Raw genomic sequence first — 13240 nt, 5'->3', positions numbered from 1 at the left:
ATCCAGCGCAGTTTTGGGAAGAGAGAGCAACATGCTGGAGTCCTGTAAGCCTCAGATATGCCATCATTTGATTTGATGCACTTCTTATGTCAGTAGTTCTCTGAAAAGGACTGAACAATTTATTTTCTGTTCCAGACCATGTTTTGCTTAGGCCAGTCTGTTAAACAGTGAGTTTGAATGTTATGGGAACAGTCGTCGTTCCTTTACGGAGGAGGGGTTTAACAGATTCATTACTTGCTACCAGCTTACATGGGAAGTAGTGAGTTAGTATGAACAGACAGCTTGAACATATTTCAACTAGTAAAAATAAATAAATATATTTTTAGAATGAAAACACCATACTCATAGCTATGCTTTATTTTCCTCTTCACTTAGGAATTTACTCTGCTAAGATTTTTGTTCTATGTTCCGCGCGTGTGTGTATGTTTGAGTAAGTGTCTGTAAATAAAGTATGTTCAGTTTTGGAATGACCTATTCACTGAGGGATAGATTAGAAAAAAAGTCTCTCCCTGTGATTGACAGTTGCACTCAGACCGTGGGGATTATGGGGGATCAATGAGGATTATCTCATTTACTTTCATTAACCCTTGAGTTTACTTTGCCAGTTTTCTTCCACATGCCACTCAACTGAATGTTAACAGTTTCTTTTAACAGTCAACTTTGCTGCCAAAGTCAAAGGCTGTTTTTTGAAGATATATTTTAGTGCTCTAAAGTGACAGAGAAATATTTCATGTTAAATGTCAGCAAGAATTTATGCTCTGCACTGCTATAAAAAACCTGTTTCAGAATTTATCCATTTTATCTAATTAACTCAGCTTAATGGAAACAGAAATTAGACTCCTATAGGTGTTTTCTTCCTAACATTCCACAAGTTCTTCGTAAGAAGTTTTGGGATAAAATGGAACAGAAAATATAATTCTCTTCCCCTATGGTGAGTGGTTCAAGACTTGCCTACTTAAATTTGGTGCTTTCATGCATTATACATTGCAAAAAAATCCAGTTGTTGTTCAAGGTATGCATCTAATTCCTGCTGGTAAGAGAAACCAGTCTGAGACCCCTGGGAGCTGAAGTTAAAAAACAGATAGAGGAGATGGTCCTTGGAGGACTGTGCTTTGTCCTTGGTCTTTTTGTGGGGTTGCTGACAGGTGCCACAGGCACTGGCAAGGTGGTAGTTTTATTTATGTTGATCTATATCCAGCATCCACAAGAGAGAAACCCTCCATTGTATCACCATTGCCAAAGCAAGATCAACTTCTGGCTATTTTAAAAGCATGGACTGAGAAGTTTGGTGAAGGAGCAGGTTTTGCATTCAGAGACATCTTTGGCAGGGAATAGTGCTTCATTCAGAGTTGAAGGAGGAAGATTTAAAAATTTTTTTGTCTGATTCCAAATGTATGTGTATGAATAACCTCCCACTTCATCTCCAACCCTTCTCTCCCAAGGTCAAGAACAAAAATAAAGATGATACATGAAATGTGAAACCTTCTGGTATCTTGGAAGAAATTAATTTCTTTGCTGATGGTTGTGCAGCACAGTTGCTTGTGTGATTGCATATTACATGTGTAATAGTAATGACAAAACATGGAGAGAAAGCTCCTTAATCCCACTTATGCTCCCATGTGCCTCTTCTAGGGGAACGTTCAATTTCTGCATATGTGGAACTAACTGCAGAGTGGAGATATATATATATATACACACACATATATATATATATATATATATATACTTATCTATATACACATATATATGTGTATATATATATACACAGCCCCCACAGGGGCTGAGCTCAGCCTAGAATCCCCTGGATTAGAGGCTGGATATAATTTTCATTGTTCATGCTTTGCACAACTGTCTACTGTATTTCAAACCCTGTGTTATACACATGCAGATCATGAATGAAAGGTATGGCTGGATGTGTCCAGACAGATGCTCCACTGTACCCTGTGCCACTGAAAAAATGGCTTTGACAACTGAGGGTCAGGTTATAGGCTTTTTTTTCCTTCTTTTTTTAAAAAGCACTGAAAAAATTCAGTTATATATAAGTAAGCAGAAGCTCAGCATTAGCTCTGTTATGCAAATGTACAGACTTATAAAAAGCTCTTAGAAAGTACAAACAACATTTCAGTGATGCTAAAGGAAATGTTTATTAAAATGAATGTTAGTAAGTTATTTAATAAAATTTGAGTTGATTACAGATAAAACAGTATTACTGACTAAAGTGGTAAGGAATAAGAATAGTAATTTTTTTAACTGAATCTTATGAACTATCTTTCTAGGAAGGTCTTTCACGGAACCTTCTTGTAGGTGCTCAGGGTGTGACTAGACTCTCAAGAATGTTTTATGAAAAGCAATTCTTATGTTATGGGAGCTACTGAAGCCAATGAGATATCTTGAAGTTGAACAATGTGAGTAAATGTGTGCAGATCCATGGCACTGGAAACTATTCTGGCAAAACAAAGGAGATCCTTCCAGGTACATACATTTCGCTGTAGTATTAAGCAGAATTGTTTTAAAAATATGAATATATCATATGATTCTGTCATATATATATATATATATATATATATATATATATATATAAAAACATCATTGGAAAATCCTGGTTAGCCGCTTTGTGTGTTCTCTGCCAATGCAGGCAGATGTGGAATTTCCAGGCTGTAGGAATTTAGGGTGCAGCAGACTAATCTCATTTTTAAAAATCAACTTTCTATTTCCAAAATCATCTCCAATCTTCTTCTTTTATTTTTTTTTTTAAACTACATTTGAAAGCAGTTGCTTTCTTTAGTGTTTTCTTTGATGTTTCAAACACTTCCAGCTGGAATTTGCCACTACCTTTATCTAAGAACTTAACTGCAATCTGCTAGGGCATGTCCTTTGGTTAAACAAATAAACCCAGAAATGTTTGGGAATGAAGGGACATCAGATGTCAAAGGCAGCTTCATGCTCCTGAGAAACTTTTTGTGGGGTGCCTGAAGGTGCCTGCAAGAGGAGCGTGTCCTGCCAGTGGGAGGATGTCGGGAGACCCAGTGAGTGCAGGTGCCTGTGACTCCTCTGTAGTTAGGAAATTAATAAACTCAACAAAACCAAACCATTTTCTGCCTTAGCAACTCATCCCAAGTGCAAGACATAGAGATTTCCTTCAGGTTACACAGTTACTAACTCTCCCGTCAACCAATTAGTGCCAGACAAGGCAGTGACATCTGGATTTCGTTAGTGGAGCATTAGCTGTTCATTGGGATGTTTTGACTGGACTCTTCAATGGGATTTATTGTACTTTATAGTTGTTTATTTTCCAATCAGAGTCAGTCTTTAAGTCAAGATTGCTGCTTCAGCCCCTTCTGAGTAAAAAGAAACACAAAGAAAGAGTCTCCTTGGACTCTTAGGTAGAGAAGGTTTCTCTGCAAAGGCTTAAAACACTGCAGGGCAGATGAAGTCAGCAGAGAACTCGCTGGTGGGCAGAGCGGGGTGGCACGGGGTGAGGGATGGCAGCAGCAGGGCAGGTATGTCTGAGAATACCTCTGGCACATCTTGCTTTAAAAATAAAGGTTGTTCATCTGAAGTTGGGAAGGAACACAAGAATGGGATGTCCTGCATTTTAGCCTGATCTAGCAGATGGAAGAGGAGTGTGTGCTCAGCACTGTGCTCACATCTTGCTGACCTGCAGGCCATGCACCTCTGGGAGCTGAAGACAAATATCTGTGCCTCATCTGCTGAGGTGGCTTCCAGGGAAACATGCTCTACTAATGAGATGGTATTTTCATAGTGGGATTAACTTTTTGGGATTGGAATGAATTCTGAAAGGACACTTTGCTTGCCAGTACTGGTGACCATCCAGGACCTGGAAACTGCACATAGTGATGACAAACAGCCCAAATCCACATGACCTGAAAGAAAAAGGCTCCCTTCAACTTTTCACCTCTGACCACTACCATGCTGGGGTGTTGGTGATAACAGTGTGCAAAGCTGTTGAACAGAAATGCACCCAAAACTGGCTGTGGAGGTACTGCTCAAAAGTACGTGTGTGAAGAGCAGCCTGATTCCTGCTGATACATTGAACCCTGAGTTTTACTGGCAGTTTTAGGTGCCTAATTTCAGAGCAGTCTGGGGAGAAAAGGTCATACATGGGCTCTGAGCCCAGTTAGGGGTGGGAGAAGGTGGAAGTCTGCAAGTCCTGGCTCTGGGAGACAAATTCCACGGGGAGCTCTGTGCTCCTCCTCCTTGGTCCCTGTACCATCACATGTTGGTGGCATTTTGGCTCCGATGGCCACTCAGGTGAGTGCTCATATTCTCCTGGGGACTGGCAGAGGCCCACCCAGCCAGCCAGGTTTAGGCGCCCAAGCACAGGAAACTTTCCCAACGTGGAAATTGTTTTCTCTGACACACACCTGGTATTCCTCAAAATCCCAGCCCAGTACCTCATTGCCTGGCCATAAAATGTCTACGTGCAACCAAGAAGGGATCACGCAGTGTCTTCCAGCCCACGCAAACAGCCCCAAGTCTGGTGCTTCCCAAGAAGACAAGGCTGTGCAGGTGGGGTGTCCCACGCTGCTAATGGATCGAGCAGCAGGTCCTCCATAAAACTGCCCCCAGCTCTCCATGGCCAGCCTACAGACCTCCACTGGTGCTTCCCCTCTCTCAGCAAACCCCAGGAGCTGCGTCAGTCTGGTTCAGCGCCGTCTGGCAGAGTTTCAGCCCTTCAGCCTCATTCATTAAACCTCCGGCCAAAAAGCGTGGAGTTGCAGACTCACCACGGCTACCTCCTTCCTTACCCAGCTCTACAGAATCTGTAATTTTTTTCATATTATCTGGACTGAAGTCCAGCAAATGTGCATGTTTCTATGCTGGCTGCATTTCACTTCCTAATCCTCCCTGTACAGAGAGCTGGGGTTGCTTTTCCCCCCGCTCTTTTTTTTTTTTGCTTTATCAGTCTTTCCTTTGGGTCTGCACTGAGCTGCTTCAGTGATACTCAGTCAAGATTAAATATTTTGCACTTAACATCATTTCTGCTACATTTTCTCCAATTTATTCTAAACCTAAGTGTAATTCCCAGAGGAATACATCCTCAAATTATACTTCAGCAGCAGCCTCACTGGCCTTTGTCTGAGTGTGTTGTGAAAGGAAAATTACTTCAAGCTCAGAAATGGAAAAACCCAACTCCAGTTGAGGGCAGGTATGAAGACTTGACACGTTACCAAGTATGTCAAAAAAATAACGAAGGACCCAGAGTCCTGGGGGCATCACATTGGCATTCAAAATTGGGTAATAGATAGGACGTTTGTTTTTCACTCACCACTTCGTGGGTAATTGTTGGGTTTATGCCACAAATTTGATCACAGGGAGCACATAGAATTTGACCTCTCCTTCCCTTACCTCCAACCACTTGCACATGCTGTTCCAGTGTGTTGGCATTTGGGACTGATGCAAAGAGAGACCACATGGAGTGTTTCAGATTATAGGCAAGGGAGGTGATCTTAATTCATTCTGATGTGCTCGTGCTTTCAATGTGTGTCTGTAATGTCATCAAGAGCTTCTGAGGGAAACTGCTAACCTTGCAGCCTGTCGTTTGCAATGGAGGGAATAACAAGTAAAATCACCTAATTTGCTATGAACGTGAAGTGGCAAATTAAAAATGCTTGTGTCATCACATTTGTCTGGAGGTATTTCCTGACCAAACAAAGACCCAACTAATAAAGTGTATTCCAGATTTTCACTAAATAATGTGGGTTGTTACATAATAAAGTCTCCATGCTCCTGGCCCTGCTAGAATCCGTGGGGGAAACCTCTGTAGCTCGGCTGCTTGGAGAGGCAGAAAGTATCTGGGCTTATTAGACCTTCATGCATGGAGGGGGTGTATGTGCAGTGCAAATTTTATAGATTTGTCTTGGCCAGACTTTTTGCTGTTGCTGTGTCGTGCTGATGGCTGCCAAGGTTTGGAAATCAGCACAGTGCATGCTACAAGGAAAACTTTTGTCCCCTGGATTCCTCCCCCCACCGTGTGTAAGTCAAAAGTCTTTATATTTGAACTAAATATTTAAATGCTCTGTTATTCAGACAAACGGGAACATGATCTTGGGCCCGAGCTGTGGAATTAGTGTCAATACACTGGAATATTTTAACTGACCTAATGTGTGTTGGTTGGGATGGTGCCAATCGTCAGGTATGTTTGCACATATAAGAAAATTCTTTGCTTTCACCAGAGTGGCTTGGAAATCTGCTGTTCAGACTAGTAGAGGCTTTAGCTTTGAGCCTCTGGTGGGCTGGGGAGCTGACTTGGGGAGACCTACTTCATTCTCAGTTGGACTTAGAAAAAGATGTGTGGGATTTCCTTAATCATGTCTTCCAAGCTAATAATAATCAGATTAAACCCCGCCGAGGTTCTTGTGCTCATTGTATCATTCATTTCCATAATTTTTTTCATCGAAGGCTCAGATTCTATAATTTACACAAAACCATCCCAACAGTTCTCTTCGTGCCTTCTACCTGTGCTATCACAGGGTGTGGGCTTGGCCAAACGGAGAACAAATTTACTGGAAGTTAAAATAGATCTTTGCTCACAGCACAACCCCACCAGCAAATGCTGCTTGTGCAGCCCTGATGCAGGCTCAGCAGTGGGTCCCAGCCTGCCTGTCTGCAGGCAGCAGCATGATGCTGGAGGCAAAGAGGGATGAGCCTGTGAAAGCTGGAGGGAGCAATTGCAAAAGCATGTAGGTGAGGTGGGATTCAAGACTGACCTGAATCCACAGTGGAAGGACTTGCTTTTGCAAATAGGAGGTAGGCTCTGAAACCTCAGAGGTGCCTTATAAAAATGGTACCCCAGGAGGGGTTTTGCTTTGGGGTAATTTTTGCTGCTTCTTTTCGTTTTTTGGAAAAGATAATCAGGAATCAATTTCTATTGATACATTTAAGGAAAAAGGTATCAGCAAATGCTGACATGAAAAATGCAGTGCCTGCATTTATTCTGGATGAAATAACATACACGTCAGCTGCAGACTTCAGATGGCTGAACTTGGAGGTGTCTTGAAGACTGAAGAGAGAAGCCAAACTACCTCCATGGAAGCAAGGTGCCTGGATTATCTCCTGGACCCTCCTGCCAAGGTTCAGCACAGTTTGGTAACCCTGCAAAAATCCCAGGAGAAAAAGGTGTTAAGGAGTAAGCATCTCAGTGCATAGTGATGGGAACACGTGGAGAACGTTGCAGCTCCCGTGGCATTTTGAAGCCTGGATGCAGAAGGAGGTTTCCCATGTAGCTTCTGAAGGTGGAAGGTCTCTCTGCTTTGCCAAGGTCCCACCATGAGCTGGGACAGGATGGCTGCAGGAACTGCTGTCTGAACACGGGGGCTTTTAAAAAGAAGACCAGGAGGTTGGAGGGTGGGGAGGGGAACGAAAAAGGAAAACAAGATGGTAAAATGGTAAAAGGCACAGAAGTTCTTACAAAAAGATGAGCTGCAGTATCTTTGTGTATCACCAGGGACTTCGGACCACAGGGAAGTTCATTCCAGAGCGCTCCGCACAGTGTGAGAGCTGCTGCTAATGTCAGCTTCACAGTCGCTGGAGCTTCTCCATGACCATCTGTCTTTATTTTACACATCCTACTCGGGGAGACGCCACAAATCAAGCTGACTTGGTGCGTCATCCCCGCTCCTCCCGCCGGGCAGGGCTGTGCGGCCGCCGCCGCGCCCGGGCCTCGCAAGCGGGGCTGCCCGGAGAGGACGGAGCCGCATTGTTTGCTCAGTATCAGCTCTGCTGCTCTAAAGGTCACACCAAATTGAGAATAGGAGCCCTAGTGAGTCAAGCCAGTTGGGCAGGATATCTGCCTGATCTTGCCCTTTTTTTTTGTTTTGTGTTTTTTTTGGGTGTTGGGGTTTTTTTTTGCCTGTGCTCTGGAGCTGTGAGCTCCGGGAAGCTGCTGCAGGTGCGGTGCCAGCATCTCCTCCCAGCAGCTGCTAACGAGAGTCTCTCCCACCATCCTGCCTGAAAAAAACATTTCCTTTCAAGGTGGGTGATCTCTGAGGGCCAAGGAAGTGTGGCATGAACTTCTCCCTTTGAAAAGCAACTTCTGTGCATGGTGCTGCCAACACAAAGCCTCTGAGGCAGCAGCTCTCCCTCTTTATGTTAATTTTACTGCTCTGCAATCTTGCTTTTCTGAAGTTAACAAAATAATGCTTAACAAGAAAAAGAAAACCAGTGTAAGGAAGACAGCAGATGGTAACTCGGTCAAGCAGGTATGCTAGTAAACCAAATTAATGCCATCTTCCCTAAATAGTTTGATGATGCTCAAGGGCTCTTTGCAGACTTAAAGCCAATGATTTTTGGGAGTTCTCACTTGTCTCTCTTGCCTGCAGCCACTTTCCAGTAGTTATTTTAGGCTGATTTTATTATAGTTGTAATTTCAATGTAGCTTTCCAATTGGTTGTAACATTTATCTAGGCAAAGGTCATAAAAATTCATGTTCTAATAGCCAGGAGGATGGACTGGTGGGCTCGAGCTTGAACCCCTTGCTGATGGAGGCAAGGAAATGCTGGGAATGAGGTTACTGATGGTGGAACCCTCACTAGGAACCCAGCTGATGTGCCCACATCTACACAACCAGCAGCTCTTCAGGCATCTCAGTTCCCTAGCAGGGCTTTGTCTTTTCTTTAGAACATTCATTTCATTAAACCAAACTTGGGGAACCAACCCAATTGCTGCATTCCAGCCCTCGTCCCCTGTTGCAAAATAACAAAAAGACCCCCACAAACTTAGAAGAATTCTTGCCCTGCTTCCTGGTTTCCTCTTTTATGGGCAGCAGGGTGGGAAAAAAGTGCTCTTTCTTGTGTTGAAAACAACACGGAAAGAATAATCTGAAGCCAGGTCCCAACAGAGAAGAGGGAACATGATGTTGAGCTCCTGGCTGCAGTGAAATGGCAAATTCCAGTGTGGAAGCCGGGGATGCCAGGCTGGACTGGGGAAAAACATGAACAATCTGAGACCATGGAGCTGGCAAGTACCCGGGGCCCCGTTACACAGGAATTTCCTGTTGGCAGGAGAAGCTGCTGGGAGCAGCAGTGGCACAAGCTGCTGGGCCAGCCATGTGGCACTGCAGGGAGCTGGTCCATGGGCTACCCTGGACACCAGCAAATGGTGGCTTGAAATGAAGTCTGTGCTGTGCCACTGCTAACCTGTGATCCCTAACACCATGGGGTGCCCACAGGGAGAGTCCCCAGGTGTGTGTTTCAGTCACCACATCTGTGGGAAATGTTCTTCTTCCCCATGTCTTAATACTTAGGAAATTAAGAGATACAGCAAATGATTTAGAAAACCTGGAAATGTGAGTGGCTTAATACATCTCTCTACTACTTTGCTCCCAGATGTCTGCTAAGCCTTGTAAAATGGTTTCCTGAGTAGCCTGGGTAATAATGATGATGGAATTTAGCATTATCACAACTCTGACAATTGCTAGCTTGAGCTTCATTATTTCTCATTTTCTTTGAGCCTTCTCACCTTCTTTCTTTCCAGGAGGTCTGAGTCTAGACAGTGAGCTGGGAACCCTGGAGAACAGGAGGCAGAGGGAGTACCTTCCTGGTACATCTGCTCCACCTTGCAGACCAAGTTTTGCATGTGTGCTTTATTCTGCTCCAGGTCTCAGATAGGGAAGCTGAGTACTCGAGTCAACACTTCACATTTATTGATGTCTTGCACAAATATTTATGGGGCCATTTCCTCCCCCAGTGGCAGGCAGAGAGCCAGCAAGCTTGCTAATTTATGGCATGCTATTTATTGACAGAAATGTATAGTTGTTTTAGGTTTAAGGAGAAAACCGTGGGTGCTGGGTTGTGGGGAGAGGATATGTGGGTTGAGCTCAGGGTGAGGGAGGGACCCACAGGGGCTTTTGCAGAAAAGTCCTTGTGCAGCAAGTCAGGGGCACTGTGTGCTGTGCCAGTGCTGGGACCCCTGGGAGCAGCCAGGTCCATCAGTGCTGCGCTCTGCTGTCATTCCTCTTTGTTTTCCTTCCTCCAGCAAACTGATGTTGAGAGGAGTGTGAAGGACAGTTTCAGGATCCGGCTGATAACCCTGCAAAACTCCAGCCTGCAAGGCATGGACACATGCAGCATCTCCTGGACTTGCTGTCCAGGTTATTTGACAGAAATAGCAATGCTGAATTTCTCAGGTTTTGTATTCCCAGCCAAGATCTCTCTCTAGACTGAGAAATGATGGCCCTCAGGTTTGGAAATAGAAGTTTAAAAACCAGAGGAAGCTCATACCTGTAGGGTCCCGGCTCTGAAGCAATGCCAGGGAGTTGTCTCCTGTCACAGCCTGTGTGGCTGCAACCAGTCTGAAGCCAGGGCAGCATCACACACAGGCTCAGCACAACTGGAGTCCCACAGCCCTGGTCCTCAGCCTCCCTAGAGGTCCATGAGTGAAAGAGAAAAAAAAAAAATATTGCTAGACCGTTTCAAACTCAGTAAACTAGAGGAAGCAAGAAAGCTTTGCCAGGCAGATGACACAAGCACATGGAGGTTTCCTCCCTTCTTCAACCCTGGGGTGAGAGGATGGGCTTTTTGAACACAACGTGGCTGTGTCTTCTCCTTGGCAAAGCTTCCTCTCTGGCTGGATCACCAGCACAGGCAGGGTAGTGGAGTAGAGCAGTGGGCAAGTGAGGAGCCACGTTACACTCCCAAGCTCCAGCAATGCAAATCCCAGCAAATTTGCACCAGGAAGGTGCCAGCCCATCATTAAGGCATGGATGGAAGGATGCCAAGGGGACTAAAGGCTACCCTTATCCATCCTACCCCACCACCAAGCTCCCTGAAGCCTGGCATGGAGTCTAATCAAAGTGTTGCCCGTTCACGTGGACCCGATCACACAGAGAAGTCACCAAACCTGTATGTCCCATAATTCTATTGTAAAAAAGGCAATAAAGTCAAAGCACCCTTGCAATGCTTTGACACTGTCATGTAAAAAAATAAAGTAAAAGAGCACAAGCATTAATTTAAAACAGAAACGACATTACAGTAACTCTGTGTATAGTGAGAGTTTCAATTTTAATTTTGGTTCATTATCTTTTTTCCTTATTAAGAAAGGTAAATCTGTTTTGTGTTTTCATTATTTCATTAGCTCAGGAAACCTCATCAGTAACCATGAAAGCTGCCAGCATAAATAGCACAGTTTTCATATGTGAGATGGAATAATTTGCTTAACCACCTATTCAGCAGAGGCTGGAGCTAACAATTAGAGAAAGCAGCGTGATTTGAAAATAAGTTACAATTGATTGTGTTTCAGTGGAAATGAAGTTTGGAATCTGCTAATTGGGTTTCACGTACACATCTGAGCCACGGTAAGTTGACATGAGACTTGGGACACCTCGTGAAAGAAGATTCTTCTTAGGAAATGTACAAAAAAATTGTTTAATATAATATTTAAAACACAATTAAAGCAACATGCTAATGACAACTTCACTTCTCAGAGCTGACTAGTGACATCTTCTAGGATTTACTCCCAGAAGGAAAATTTAAGAGACGCTCTGCAGGTTGAGACACCACGTGCTCTGAAAGTGCTTATGAACTTTAGAGTGGATGTTGGATGTTTTAGGAACATTCATTATTTCAGTACTTCTTTGGCCAGAACGTCCCTCTCTAAAAATAGCCCTTTGGGCCTAATTAAATCCAAGAGAGAAAGAGTAACCTCTGATAGTCCACACAGTGAACTGCACACTAGAATCAGTTAATTTTCACCTTTCAAAGAACCATGGAGGCAGGAAAGAAAGTTTCAAGAACCCAGTTGGTCATTTCAACAGCTCCATGAAAGACAACACTTGTTCATGGGAATGCAGAGCAACACTGCTTGGTGTATCTCTGCCCTGTCTTCTCATCACTGGTTATCCATCTTCACATGCAGGAGTGTCCATGCAGTGGAATTGAGGGAGGCTGTGGCCACTTGTTGGCCACGTAGCTGGGAGCATGTGTGGCTTAAAGCCTCCTCTGTCCCTCCCAGCTCTGCCCAGCAGGTGTGAGCCTTCATAGGCAGGTGGCTCCACTTCCTCCAGAAGCCTGTCATCTGCTCGATTTTTCAAGCTTTTGCAAAATATCATTATATTCTCTTTAGTGTGTGATTAAGGTGAGAAAAGTGATATGGCATAGCCAGCTCCTAGATCTGGAGATGATCAGCTCTCTATGGGTTGGCCAGAAACCTGAGCTGGGTCACTGGAAGGGAGCTATCCCAGCACCATCCCTCTGGCCATCTGGTGTGTAGACACTGCCTCTGCCTGCCCTGCACCACCTCAGCTACTCTCTCCTTTCAAACTTGGTTGCTCCCAACTCTTTCCCTGTTGCCCAACATGACTGCCAGAAGGATCAGGAATGTACAGAGAGTAACAAGTTACTGTGCTCCTGGTCACAGTGCCAGTTGTGCATCTGCTCCCTCTGGCCAGGCTGTGTCCATCCTCTCAGCTTTTAATGCCTTCACACCCTTTTTTTCCCCTTTTGAAGGGTGCTGTTTGGTTCTCCTCACTCATGGGACAGGCTTTGGACTCAGGACCCCAAATATTTACTTTTTTCTATCATTACATTTGCTGCTGGTGTGTCTTTCCACTCAGAGCCTGGGACCAAGAGTCACAGTGCCTTCCTGAACACTGACAGTCTCCCGTGGCTGCAGGTCTTTTATTACCCTGACCCTGTCACTTAACAGATCCAAAATGTTTGCTGAGATGTGACATAACCCATCACGTTTTTGCTTCTGCAAAAGTCTGTATTAAACTTAACATATGCATACATCACTCACCCCAACAGCCAGTTGGTATGTGGCTTTAAATTATTGGGCTGCTCCTGATAGTCATAGCACCTGTGAGCAGGCTTGGAGTTAGCACCTTGATGGACAAAGCAGGGAACCCATACTTTAGATTCCCTGCAGGTGTGGGAAGATGTGGGCATATTGCTTACCCCCTGGGTGTGGTTTCACAATGCAATTAATGCAGGTTTAAAGCTGGTTTAAAAGGTTTCCTGACCCTCTTGGCAGCCTTTCTGCTGACTCTGTTCCTCATGCTTCTCTTCACCTTGATGTGCTTTATGCAACTGTTCCTTGGGCCAGACTCCACATCACAAGGGGAATGTTGTTCAGGTTAAACTGAAATAGGGAAGTTTGAGGTGATATTTCATAGCCTTTTTGAAGAAACCTTAGACTGAAGAGGCTCTGCACTGCATCTGTGGTCAAAGCTGGTAAGTCAAGCAGGCAACTTCCAACTGGCTGTAGGGGTGTCTCCATGTAT

This window comes from Apus apus, chromosome 15 (assembly GCF_020740795.1).
Source record: "Apus apus isolate bApuApu2 chromosome 15, bApuApu2.pri.cur, whole genome shotgun sequence".
NCBI lineage: Eukaryota > Metazoa > Chordata > Aves > Apodiformes > Apodidae > Apus > Apus apus.
This window is presented reverse-complemented; position numbering follows the sequence as displayed.